This window comes from Heterodontus francisci, unplaced genomic scaffold (assembly GCF_036365525.1).
Source record: "Heterodontus francisci isolate sHetFra1 unplaced genomic scaffold, sHetFra1.hap1 HAP1_SCAFFOLD_1061, whole genome shotgun sequence".
In the NCBI taxonomy this organism is placed as follows: Eukaryota; Metazoa; Chordata; class Chondrichthyes; order Heterodontiformes; family Heterodontidae; genus Heterodontus; species Heterodontus francisci.
Window position 1 is genome coordinate 3,267 of NW_027141214.1, and position 15,337 is coordinate 18,603.

Here is a 15,337-nt window from a genome sequence, read left to right on the forward strand (position 1 = left end):
CACACTCTCAGACAGTGCATTCCAGATCCTAAACACACACTGAACCTGCCTTCACCACACTCTCAGACAGTGCATTCCAGATCCTAAACACTCACTGAACCTGCCTCCACCACACTCTCAGACAGTGCATTCCAGATCCTAAACACTCACTGAACCTGCCTCCACCACACTCTCAGACAGTACATTCCAGATCCTAAACACTCACTGAACCTGCCTCCACCACACTCTCAGACAGTGCATTCCAGATCCTAAACACTCACTGAACCTGCCTCCACCACACTCTCAGACAGTGCATTCCAGATCCAAAACACTCACTGAACCTGCCTCCACCACACTCTCAGACAGTGCATTCCAGATCCTAAACACACACTGAACCTGCCTCCACCGCACTCTCAGACAGTGCATTCCAGATCCTAAACACTCACTGAACCTGCCTCCACCACACTCTCAGACAGTGTATTCCAGATCATAAACACACACTGAACCTGCCTCCACCACACTCTCAGACAGTGTATTCCAGATCATAAACACACACTGAACCTGCCTCCACCACACTCTCACGCAGTGCATTCCAGATCCTAAACACTCACTGAACCTGCCTCCACCACACTCTCAGACAGTGCATTCCAGATCCTAAACACTCACTGAACCTGCCTCCGCCACACTCTCAGACAGTGCATTCCAGATCCTAAACACTCACTGAACCCGCCTCCACCACACTCTCAGACAGTGTATTCCAGATCATAAACACACACTGAACCTGCCTCCACCACACTCTCAGACAGTGCATTCCAGATCCTAAACACTCACTGAACCTGCCTCCGCCACACTCTCAGACAGTGCATTCCAGATCCTAAACACTCACTGAACCTGCCTCCACCACACTCTCAGACAGTGCATTCCAGATCCTAAACACTCACGGAACCTGCCTCCACCACACTCACAGACAGTGCATTCCAGATCCTAAACACTGACTGAACCTGCCTCCAACACACTCTCAGACAGTGCATTCCAGATCCTAAACACTCACTGAACCTGCCTCCTCCACACTCTCAGACAGAGCATTCCAGATCCTAAACACTCACTGAACCTGCCTCCACCACACTCTCAGACAGAGCATTCCAGATCCTAAACACTCACTGAACCTGCCTCCATCACACTCTCAGACACTGCATTCCTGATCCTAAACACTCACTGAATCTGCCTCCACCACACTCTCAGACAGTGCATTCCAGATCCTAAACACTCACTGAACCTGCCTATCCCACACTCTCAGACAGTGCATTCCAGATCCTAAACACTCACTGAACCTGCCTCCACCACACTCTCAGACAGTGTATTCCAGATCCTAAACACTCACTGAACCTGCCTCCACCACACTCTCAGACAGTGCATTCCAGATCCTAAACACTCACTGAACCTGCCTCCACCACACTCTCAGACAGTGCATTCCAGATCCTAAACACTGACTGAACCTGCCTCCAACACACTCTCAGTGTATTCCAGATCCTAAACACTCACTGAACCTGCCTCCATCACACTCTCAGACAGTGCGTTCCGTATCCTAAACACTCACTGAACCTGCCTATCCCACACTCTCAGACAGTGCATTCCAGATCCTAAACACTCACTGAACCTGCCTCCACCACACTCTCAGACAGTGTATTCCAGATCCTAAACACTCACTGAACCTGCCTCCACCACACTCTCAGACAGTGCATTCCAGATCCTAAACACTCACTGAACCTGCCTCCACCACACTCTCAGACAGTACATTCCAGATCCTAAACACTCACTGAACCTGCCTCCACCACACTCTCAGACAGTGTATTCCAGATCCTAAACACACACTGAACCTGCCTCCACCACACTCTCAGACAGTGCATTCCAGATCCTAAACACTCACTGAACCTGCCTCCACCACACTCTCAGACAGTGTATTCCGTATCCTAAACACACACTGAACCTGCCTCCACCACACTCTCAGACAGTGCATTCCAGATCCTAAACACTTACTGAACCTGCCTCCACCACACTCTCAGACAGTGCATTCCAGATCCTAAACACTCACTGAACCTGCCTCCACCACACTCTCAGACAGTGCATTCCAGATCCTAAACACTCACTGAACCTGCCTCCACCACACTCTCAGACAGTGCATTCCAGATCCTAAACACTCACTGAACCTGCCTCCACCACACTCTCAGACAGTGCATTCCAGATCCTAAACACTCACTGAATCTGCCTCCACCACACTCTCAGACAGTGCATTCCAGATCCTAAACACTCACTGAACCTGCCTATCCCACACTCTCAGACAGTGCATTCCAGATCCTAAACACTCACTGAACCTGCCTCCACCACACTCTCAGACAGTGTATTCCAGATCCTAAACACTCACTGAACCTGCCTATCCCACACTCTCAGACAGTGCATTCCAGATCCTAAACACTCACTGAACCTGCCTCCATCACACTCTCAGACAGTGCGTTCCAGATCCTAAACACTCACTGAACCTGCTTCCACCACACTCTCAGACAGTGTATTCCAGATCCTAAACACTCACTGAACCTGCCTATCCCACACTCTCAGACAGTGCATTCCAGATCCTAAACACTCACTGAATCTGCCTCCACCACACTCTCAGACAGTGCATTCCAGATCCTAAACACTCACTGAACCTGCCTATCCCACACTCTCAGACAGTGCATTCCAGATCCTAAACACTCACTGAACCTGCCTCCATCACACTCTCAGACAGTGCGTTCCGTATCCTAAACACTCACTGAACCTGCCTCCACCACACTCTCAGACAGTGCATTCCAGATCCTAAACACTCACTGAACCTGCCTCCACCAAATTCTCAGACAGTGCATTCCAGATCCTAAACACTCACTGAACCTGCCTCCACCACACTCTCAGACAGTACATTCCAGATCCTAAACACTCACTGAACCTGCCTCCACCACACTCTCAGACAGTGCATTCCAGATCCTAAACACACACTGAACCTGCCTCCACCACACTCTCAGACAGTACATTCCAGATCCTAAACACTCACTGAACCTGCCTCCACCACACTCTCAGACAGTACATTCCAGATCCTAAACACTCACTGAACCTGCCTCCACCACACTCTCAGACAGTACATTCCAGATCCTAAACACTCACTGAACCTGCCTCCACCACACTCTCAGACAGTACATTCCAGATCCTAAACACTCACTGAACCTGCCTCCACCACACTCTCAGACAGTACATTCCAGATCCTAAACACTCACTGAACCTGCCTCCACCACACTCTCAGACAGTACATTCCAGATCCTAAACACTCACTGAACCTGCCTCCACCACACTCTCAGACAGTACATTCCAGATCCTAAACACTCACTGAACCTGCCTCCACCACACTCTCAGACAGTACATTCCAGATCCTAAACACTCACTGAACCTGCCTCCACCACACTCTCAGACAGTACATTCCAGATCCTAAACACTCACTGAACCTGCCTCCACCACACTCTCAGACAGTACATTCCAGATCCTAAACACTCACTGAACCTGCCTCCACCACACTCTCAGACAGTGCGTTCCGTATCCTAAACACACACTGAACCTGCCTCCACCACACTCTCAGACAGTGCGTTCCGTATCCTAAACACTCACTGAACCTGCCTCCACCACACTCTCAGACAGTACATTCCAGATCCTAAACACTCACTGAACCTGCCTCCACCACACTCTCAGACAGTGCATTCCAGATCCTAAACACACACTGAACCTGCCTCCACCACACTCTCAGACAGTACATTCCAGATCCTAAACACTCACTGAACCTGCCTCCACCACACTCTCAGACAGTACATTCCAGATCCTAAACACTCACTGAACCTGCCTCCACCACACTCTCAGACAGTGCATTCCAGATCCTAAACACACACTGAACCTGCCTCCACCACACTCTCAGACAGTACATTCCAGATCCTAAACACTCACTGAACCTGCCTCCACCACACTCTCAGACAGTACATTCCAGATCCTAAACACTCACTGAACCTGCCTCCACCACACTCTCAGACAGTACATTCCAGATCCTAAACACTCACTGAACCTGCCTCCACCACACTCTCAGACAGTACATTCCAGATCCTAAACACTCACTGAACCTGCCTCCACCACACTCTCAGACAGTACATTCCAGATCCTAAACACTCACTGAACCTGCCTCCACCACACTCTCAGACAGTGCATTCCAGATCCTAAACACTCACTGAACCTGCCTCCACCACACTCTCAGACAGTGCATTCCAGATCCTAAACACTCACTGAACCTGCCTCCACCACACTCTCAGACAGTGCATTCCAGATCCTAAACACTCACTGAACCTGCCTCCACCACACTCTCAGACAGTGCGTTCCGTATCCTAAACACACACTGAACCTGCCTCCACCACACTCTCAGACAGTGCGTTCCGTATCCTAAACACTCACTGAACCTGCCTCCACCACACTCTCAGACAGTGCATTCCAGATCCTAAACACACACTGAACCTGCCTCCACCACACTCTCAGACAGTACATTCCAGATCCTAAACACTCACTGAACCTGCCTCCACCACACTCTCAGACAGTACATTCCAGATCCTAAACACACACTGAACCTGCCTCCACCACACTCTCAGACAGTGCATTCCAGATCCTAAACACTCACTGAACCTGCCTCCACCACACTCTCAGACAGTACATTCCAGATCCTAAACACTCACTGAACCTGCCTCCACCACACTCTCAGACAGTGCATTCCAGATCCTAAACACACACTGAACCTGCCTCCACCACACTCTCAGACAGTACATTCCAGATCCTAAACACTCACTGAACCTGCCTCCACCACACTCTCAGACAGTACATTCCAGATCCTAAACACTCACTGAACCTGCCTCCACCACACTCTCAGACAGTACATTCCAGATCCTAAACACTCACTGAACCTGCCTCCACCACACTCTCAGACAGTGCATTCCAGATCCTAAACACACACTGAACCTGCCTCCACCACACTCTCAGACAGTACATTCCAGATCCTAAACACTCACTGAACCTGCCTCCACCACACTCTCAGACAGTACATTCCAGATCCTAAACACTCACTGAACCTGCCTCCACCACACTCTCAGACAGTACATTCCAGATCCTAAACACTCACTGAACCTGCCTCCACCACACTCTCAGACAGTACATTCCAGATCCTAAACACTCACTGAACCTGCCTCCACCACACTCTCAGACAGTACATTCCAGATCCTAAACACTCACTGAACCTGCCTCCACCACACTCTCAGACAGTACATTCCAGATCCTAAACACTCACTGAACCTGCCTCCACCACACTCTCAGACAGTACATTCCAGATCCTAAACACTCACTGAACCTGCCTCCACCACACTCTCAGACAGTGCGTTCCGTATCCTAAACACTCACTGAACCTGCCTCCACCACACTCTCAGACAGTACATTCCAGATCCTAAACACTCACTGAACCTGCCTCCACCACACTCTCAGACAGTGCGTTCCGTATCCTAAACACACACTGAACCTGCCTCCGCCACACCCTCAGACAGTGCGTTCCGTATCCTAAACACTCACTGAACCTGCCTCCACCACACTCTCAGACAGTACATTCCAGATCCTAAACACTCACTGAACCTGCCTCCACCACACTCTCAGACAGTGCATTCCGTATCCTAAACACACACTGAACCTGCCTTCACCACACCCTCAGACAGTGCATTCCAGATCCTAAACACTCACTGAACCTGCCTCCACCACACTCTCAGACAGTACATTCCAGATCCTGAACACTCACTGAACCTGCCTCCACCACACTCTCAGACAATGCATTCCAGATCCTAAACACTCACTGAACCTGCCTCCACCACACTCTCAGACAGTGCATTCCAGATCCTAAACACACACTGAACCTGCCTCCACCACACTCTCAGACAGTGCATTCCAGATCCTAAACACTCACTGAACCTGCCTCCACCACACTCTCAGACAGTGCATTCCAGATCCTAAACACTCACTGAACCTGCCTCCACCACACTCTCAGACAGTGCATTCCAGATACTAAACACTCACTGAACCAGCCTCCACCACACTCTCAGACAGTGCATTCCAGATACTAAACACTCACTGAACCTGCCTCCACCACACTCTCAGACAGTGCATTCCAGATACTAAACACTCACTGAACCTGCCTCCACCACACTCTCAGACAGTGCGTTCCAGATCCTAAACACTCACTGAACCTGCCTCCACCACACTCTCAGACAGTGCGTTCCAGATCCTAAACACTCACTGAACCTGCCTCCACCACACTCTCAGACAGTGCATTCCAGATCCTAAACACACACTGAACCTGCCTCCACCACACTCTCAGACAGTGCATTCCAGATCCTAAACACTCACTGAACCTGCCTCCACCACACTCAGTGTATTCCAGATCCTAAACACTCACTGAACCTGCCTCCACCACACTCTCAGACAGTGCATTCCAGATCCTAAACACTAACTGAACCTGCCTCCACCACACTCTCAGACAGTGCATTCCAGATCCTAAACACTCACTGAACCTGCCTCCACCACACTCTCAGACAGTGCATTCCAGATCCTAAACACACACTGAACCTGCCTCCACCACACTCTCAGACAGTGCATTCCAGATCATAAACACACACTGAACCTGTCTCCACCACACACTCAGACTGTGCATTCCAGATCCTAAACACTCACTGAACCTGCCTCCACCACACTCTCAGACAGTGCATTCCAGATCCTAAACACTCACTGAACCTGCCTCCACCACACTCTCAGACAGTGCATTCCAGATCATAAACACACACTGAACCTGTCTCCACCACACACTCAGACTGTGCATTCCAGATCCTAAACACTCACTGAACCTGCCTCCACCACACTTTCAGACAGTGTATTCCAGATCCTAAACACTCACTGAACCTGCCTCCACCACACTCTCACACAGTGCATTCCAGATCCTAAACACTCACTGAACCTGCCTCCACCACACTTTCAGACAGTGTATTCCAGATCCTAAACACACACTGAACCTACCTCCACCACACTTTCAGACAGTGTATTCCAGATCCTAAACACACACTGAACCTACCTCCACCACACTCTCAGACAGTGCATTCCAGATCCTAAACACTCACTGAACCTGCCTCCACCACACTTTCAGACAGTGTATTCCAGATCCTAAACACACACTGAACCTACCTCCACCACACTCTCAGACAGTGCATTCCAGATCCTAAACACTCACTGAACCTGCCTCCACCACACTCTCAGACAGTGCATTCCAGATCTTAAACACACACTGAACCTGCCTCCACCACACTCTCAGACAGTGCATTCCAGATCCTAAACACTCACTGAACCTGCCTCCACCACACTCTCAGACAGTGCATTCCAGATCTTAAACACTCACTGAACCTGCCTCCACCACACTCTCAGACAGTGCATTCCACATCCTAAACACTCACTGAACCTGCCTCCACCACACTCTCAGACAGTGCATTCCAGATCATAAACACACACTGAACCTGCCTCCACCACACTCTCAGACAGTGCATTCCAGATCCTAAACACTCACTGAACCTGCCTCCACCACACTCTCAGACAGTGCATTCCAGATCCTAAACACTCACTGAACCTGCCTCCACCACACTCTCAGACAGTGCATTCCAGATCCTAAACACACACTGAACCTGCCTCCACCACACTCTCAGACAGTGCATTCCAGATCCTAAACACTCACTGAACCTGCCTCCACCACACTCTCAGACAGTACATTCCAGATCCTAAACACTCACTGAACCTGCCTCCACCACACTCTCAGACAGTGCATTCCAGATCCTAAACACTCACTGAACCTGCCTCCACCACACTCTCAGACAGTGCACTCCAGATCCTAAACGCTCACTGAACCTGCCTCCACCACACTCTCAGACAGTACATTCCAGATCCTAAACACTCACTGAACCTGCCTCCACCACACTCTCAGACAGTTCATTCCAGATCCTAAACACACACTGAACCTGCCTCCACCACACTCTCAGACAGTACATTCCAGATCCTAAACACTCACTGAACCTGCCTCCACCACACTCTCAGACAGTACATTCCAGATCCTAAACACTCACTGAACCTGCCTCCACCACACTCTCAGACAGTTCATTCCAGATCCTAAACACACACTGAACCTGCCTCCACCACACTCTCAGACAGTGCATTCCAGATCCTAAACACTCACTGAACCTGCCTCCACCACACTCTCAGACAGTGCATTCCAGATCCTAAACACTCACTGAACCTGCCTCCACCGCACTCTCAGACAGTGCATTCCAGATCCTAAACACTCACTGATCCTGCCTCCACCACACTCTCAGACAGTTCATTCCAGATCCTAAACACTCACTGAACCTGCCTCCACCACACTCTCAGACAGTTCATTCCAGATCCTAAACACACACTGAACCTGCCTCCACCACACTCTCAGACAGTGCATTCCAGATCCTAAACACTCACTGATCCTGCCTCCACCACACTCTCAGACAGTGCATTCCAGATCCTAAACACTCACTGAACCTGCCTCCACCACACTCTCAGACAGTGCATTCCAGATCCTAAACACTCACTGAACCTGCCTCCACCGCACTCTCAGACAGTGCATTCCAGATCCTAAACACTCACTGAACCTGTCTCCACCACACTCTCAGACAGTGCATTCCAGATCCTCAACACTCACTGAACCTGCCTCCACCACACTCTCAGACAGTACATTCCAGATCCTAAACACTCACTGAACCTGCCTCCACCACACTCTCAGACAGTGTATTCCAGATCCTAAACACACACTGAACCTGCCTCCACCACACTCTCAGATAGTGCATTCCAGATCCTAAACACTCACTGAACCTGCCTCCACCACACTCTCAGACAGTGCATTCCAGATCCTAAACACTCACTGAACCTGCCTCCACCACACTCTCAGACAGTGCATTCCAGATCCTAAACACTCACTGAACCTGCCTCCACCACACTCTCAGACAGTGTATTCCAGATCCTAAACACTCACTGTACCTGCCTCCACCACACTCTCAGGCAGTGCATTCCAGATCCTAAACACACACTGAACCTGCCTCCACCACACTCTCAGACAGTGCATTCCAGATCCTAAACACTCACTGAACCTGCCTCCACCACACTCTCAGACAGTGCATTCCAGATCCTAAACACTCACTGAACCTGCCTCCACCACACTCTCAGACAGTGTATTCCAGATCCTAAACACTCACTGAACCTGCCTCCACCAAACTCTCAGACAGTGTATTCCAGATCCTAAACACACACTGAACCTGCCTCCACCACACTCTCAGACAGTGCATTCCAGATCCTAAACGCTCACTGAACCTGCCTCCACCGCACTCTCAGGCAGTGCATTCCAGATCCTAAACACACACTGAACCTGCCTCCACCACACTCTCAGACAGTGCATTCCAGATCCTAAACACTCACTGAACCTGTCTCCACCACACTCTCAGACAGTACATTCCAGATCCTAAACACTCACTGAACCTGCCTCCACCACACTCTCAGACAGTGTATTCCAGATCCTAAACACACACTGAATCTGCCTCCACCACACTCTCAGACAGTGCATTCCAGATCCTAAACACTCACTGAACCTGCCTCCACCGCACTCTCAGACAGTGCATTCCAGATCCTAAACACTCACTGAACCTGCCTCCACCACACTCTCAGACAGTGCATTCCAGATCCTAAACACTCACTGAACCTGTCTCCACCACACTCTCAGATAGTGCATTCCAGATCCTAAACACTCACTGAACCTGACTCCACCACACTCTCAGACAGTGCATTCCAGATCCTAAACACTCACTGAACCTGCCTCCACCACATTCTCAGACAGTGCATTCCAGATCCTAAACACACACTGAACCTGCCTCCACCATACTCTCAGACAGTGCATTCCAGATCCTAAACACTCACTGAACCTGCCTCCACCACACTCTCAGGCAGTGTATTCCAGATCCTAAACACACACTGAACCTGCCTCCACCACACTCTCAGACAGTGCATTCCAGATCCTAAACACTCACTGAACCTGCCTCCACCACACTCTCAGACAGTGCATTCCAGATCCTAAACACTGACTGAACCTGCCTCCACCACACTCTCAGACAGTGCATTCCAGATCCTAAACACTGACTGAACCTGCCTCCACCGCACTCTCAGACAGTGCATTCCAGATCCTAAACACTCACTGAACCTGCCTCCACCACATTCTCAGACAGTGTATTCCAGATCCTAAACACTCACTGAACCTGCCTCCACCACACTCTCAGACAGTGCATTCCTGATCCTAAACACTCACTGAACCTGCCTCCACCACACTCTCAGACAGTGCATTCCAGATCCTAAACACACACTGAACCTGCCTCCACCACACTCTCAGACAGTGCATTCCAGATCCTAAACACACACTGAACCTGCCTCCACCACACTCTCAGACAGTGTATTCCAGATCCTAAACACTCACTGAACCTGCCTCCACCACACTCTCAGACAGTGCATTCCAGATCCTAAACACTCACTGAACCTGCCTCCACCACACTCTCAGACAGTGCATTCCAGATCCTAAACACACACTGAACCTGCCTCCACCACACTCTCAGACAGTGCATTCCGGATCCTAAACACTCACTGAACCTGCCTCCACCACACTCTCAGACAGTGCATTCCAGATCCTAAACACTCACTGAACCTGCCTCCACCACACTCTCAGACAGTGCATTCCAGATCCTAAACACTCACTGAACCTGCCTCCACCACACTCTCAGACAGTGTATTCCAGATCCTAAACACTCACTGAACCTGCCTCCACCACACTCTCAGACAGTGCATTCCAGATCCTAAACACTCACTGAACCTGCCTCCACCACACTCTCAGACAGTGCATTCCAGATCCTAAACACTCACTGAACCTGCCTCCACCACACTCTCAGACAGTGCATTCCAGATCCTAAACACACACTGAACCTGCCTCCACCACACTCTCAGACAGTGCATTCCAGATCCTAAACACTCACTGAACCTGCCTCCACCACACTCTCAGACAGTGCATTCCAGATCCTAAACACTCACTGAACCTGCCTCCACCACACTCTCAGACAGTGCATTCCAGATCCGAAACACTCACTGAACCTGCCTCCACCACACTCTCAGACAGTGCATTCCAGATCCTAAACACTCACTGAACCTGCCTCCACCACACTCTCAGACAGTGCATTCCAGATCCTAAACACTCACTGATCCTGCCTCCACCACACTCTCAGACAGTGCATTCCAGATCCTAAACACACACTGAACCTGCCTCCACCACACTCTCAGACAGTGCATTCCAGATCCTAAACACTCACTGAACCTGCCTCCACCACACTCTCAGACAGTGCATTCCAGATCCTAAACACTCACTGAACCTGCCTCCACCACACTCTCAGACAGTGCATTCCAGATCCTAAACACTCACTGAACCTGCCTCCACCACACTCTCAGACAGTGCATTCCAGATCCTAAACACACACTGAACCTGCCTCCACCACACTCTCAGACAGTGCATTCCTGATCCTAAACACTCACTGAACCTGCCTCCACCACACTCTCAGACAGTGCATTCCAGATCCTAAACACTCACTGAACCTGCCTCCACCACACTCTCAGACAGTGCATTCCAGATCCTAAACACTCACTGAACCTGCCTCCACCACACTCTCAGACAGTGCATTCCAGATCCAAAACACTCACTGAACCTGCCTTCACCACACTCTCAGACAGTGTATTCCAGATCCTGAACACTCACTGAACCTGCCTCCACCACACTCTCAGACAGTGCATTCCAGATCCTAAACACTCACTGAACCTGCCTCCATCACACTCTCAGACAGTGTATTCCAGATCCTAAACACTCACTGAACCTGCCTCCACCACACTCTCAGACAGTGCATTCCAGATCCTAAACACTCACTGAACCTGCCACCACCACACTCTCAGACAGTGCAATCCAGATCCTAAACACTCACTGAACCTGCCTCCACCGCACACTCAGACAGTGCATTCCAGATCCTAAACACTTACTGAACCTGCCTCCACCACACTCTCAGACAGTGCATTCCAGATCCTAAACACTCACTGAACCTGCCTCCACCACACTCTCAGACAGTGCATTCCAGATCCTAAACACTCACTGAACCTGCCTCCACCACACTCTCAGACAGTGCATTCCAGATCCTAAACACTCACTGAACCTGCCTCCACCGCACTCTCAGACAGTGCATTCCAGATCCTAAACACTCACTGAACCTGCCTCCACCACACTCTCAGACAGTGTATTCCAGATCCTAAACACTCACTGAACCTGCCTCCACCACACTCTCAGACAGTGTATTCCAGATCCTAAACACTCACTGAACCTGCCTCCACCACACTCTCAGACAGTGTATTCCAGATCATAAACACTCACTGAACCTGCCTCCACCGCACTCTCAGACAGTGCATTCCAGATCCTAAACACTCACTGAACCTGCCTCCACCGCACTCTCAGACAGTGCATTCCAGATCCTAAACACTCACTGAACCTGCCTCCACCACACTCTCAGACAGTGCATTCCAGATCCTAAACACTCACTGAACCTGCCTCCACCACACTCTCAGACAGTGTATTCCAGATCCTAAACACTCACTGAACCTGCCTCCACCACACTCTCAGACAGTGCATTCCAGATCCTAAACACTCACTGAACCTGCCTCCACCACACTCTCAGACAGTGTATTCCAGATCATAAACACTCACTGAACCTGCCTCCACCACACTCTCAGACAGTGCATTCCAGATCCTAAACACTCACTGAACCTGCCTCCACCGCACTCTCAGACAGTGCATTCCAGATCCTAAACACTCACTGAACCTGCCTCCACCACACTCTCAGACAGTGCATTCCAGATCCTAAACACTCACTGAACCTGCCTCCACCACACTCTCAGACAGTGCATTCCAGATCCTAAACACTCACTGAACCTGCCTCCACCACACTCTCAGACAGTGTATTCCAGATCCTAAACACTCACTGAACCTGCCTCCACCACACTCTCAGACAGTGTATTCCAGATCCTAAACACTCACTGAACCTGCCTCCACCACACTCTCAGACAGTGTATTCCAGATCCTAAACACTCACTGAACCTGCCTCCACCACACTCTCAGACAGTGTATTCCAGATCCTAAACACTCACTGAACCTGCCTCCACCACACTCTCAGACAGTGCATTCCAGATCCTAAACACTCACTGACCCTGCCTCCACCACACTCTCAGACAGTGCATTCCAGATCCTAAACACTCACTGAACCTGCCTCCACCACACTCTCAGACAGTGCATTCCAGATCCTAAACACTCACTGAACCTGCCTCCACCACACTCTCAGACAGTGCATTCCAGATCCTAAACACTCACTGAACCTGCCTCCACCACACTCTCAGACAGTGCATTCCAGATCCTAAACACTCACTGAACCTGCCTCCACCACACTCTCAGACAGTGCATTCCAGATCCTAAACACTCACTGAACCTGCCTCCACCTCACTCTCAGACAGTGCATTCCAGATCCTAAACACTCACTGAACCTGCCTCCACCACACTCTCAGACAGTGCATTCCAGATCCTAAACACTGACTCCGTTAAAATCGTTTTTCCTCGTGTTGCCTCTGGTTCTGTTGCTGTTCGACTTGAATCGGGCTCCCTCTGCTTCTCGACCCTCCCACCAATGGGAATATTCTCTCCCTGTCTACTCTGTCCGGACCCCTCCTGGTTTTGAGCCCCCTCCATCAAATCTCCCCTCGACCTCCCTTCCTCCGGATGAGAACAATCCCAGCTTCTCCTGGGATATACCTTCCTGCGGTCCGATAAACAACCCTTCACCACGACTCTCTTTCCTGCCACTCAGCCCGTTTCGTATCCGTGCTGCTGTGACTCCTTCTGATTCCATTGGCTGGCAAGCCTGTCATGTGTCACTTTCTCAAACGCCTTTCGGAAGTCCATGTACACCGCATCCACCGCATTCCCCCTCATCAACCCTCTACAGTTGCTCTCCAATACACAGAAGTGGTCAGACCAGTTTTAGTCACACGGCTAACTGGCTACAGCAGGGAAATTGGAACCTCCAACAAAGGGACTGAAGAGAGACAAAGCCGTGTGGTCGTGGAGCAAAGACCTCTCCTGGGACCGAGAACGTCTGCTCTCCTGTCTGCCTGCTCGTCTCTCAGGGAACTGAAACCATTGAGGACAGGTAAACTCAGAGAGAGAGAAAAGGTTTCCTACGTGAACAAAGTTTTAAGACGACTGATACTGGGCCCCAACGAAACACGAGACCGTATCTTCAATCAAGGACTGCAGTGAGCTCGAGAAACAGTAACAAGATATTGCCTCAAACTGTTCTACTTGTCTTTTCTTCTGCTCCTTTCTGTCCCTATTTTTTCATGTTTATATCGTGCGTGCATGCTCACATGGGCGTGTCGTATATCCGTAGGTGTGAACCGTCTTCGAGTTGAAGTTTAAGATTTGATCAATTTCATCTTTCTGCTTTAAACCAAAGAAAGCCTGTTTGTGCTCAGTGCTTTGCCTTATAACTGGAAACTGCGAACAAGGATTCACACAAAGGGGAGTTCGAAACACAGTGTATTTAAACGTTAAACCCCGTTGCAATAAGACAAGATAAAGCTCGCAAAAGACCCCCTTCGCCATTGCTCAGCTGGTCGGAACATGCCTATCGAAGAGTCCATTCAGCCCATCGTGTCTGTGCTGGCTGAAAAAAACGAGCCTCCCAATCCAATCTCACCTTCCAGCACCCGGTCTGTAGCTTTGCAGGTTACAGCACGTCAGGTGCATGTCCAGGTACCTTTTAAATGAGTTGAGGGTTTCTGCCTCCATCACTGATCCGGGCAGTGAATTCCAGACACCCTCCACCCTCCGGGTGAATAAGTTTTTCCTCATGTCCCCTCTAATCCTTCTGCCAATCACCTTAAATCTGTGCCCCCTGGTAATTGACCTCTCCGCTAGGGGGAAACAGGTCCTTCCTGTCTACTCTATCTAGGCCCCTCATCATTTTATACACCTGTATTAAGTCACCCCTCAGCCTCCTCTGTTCTAAGGAAAATAACCCGAGCCGATCCAATCTTT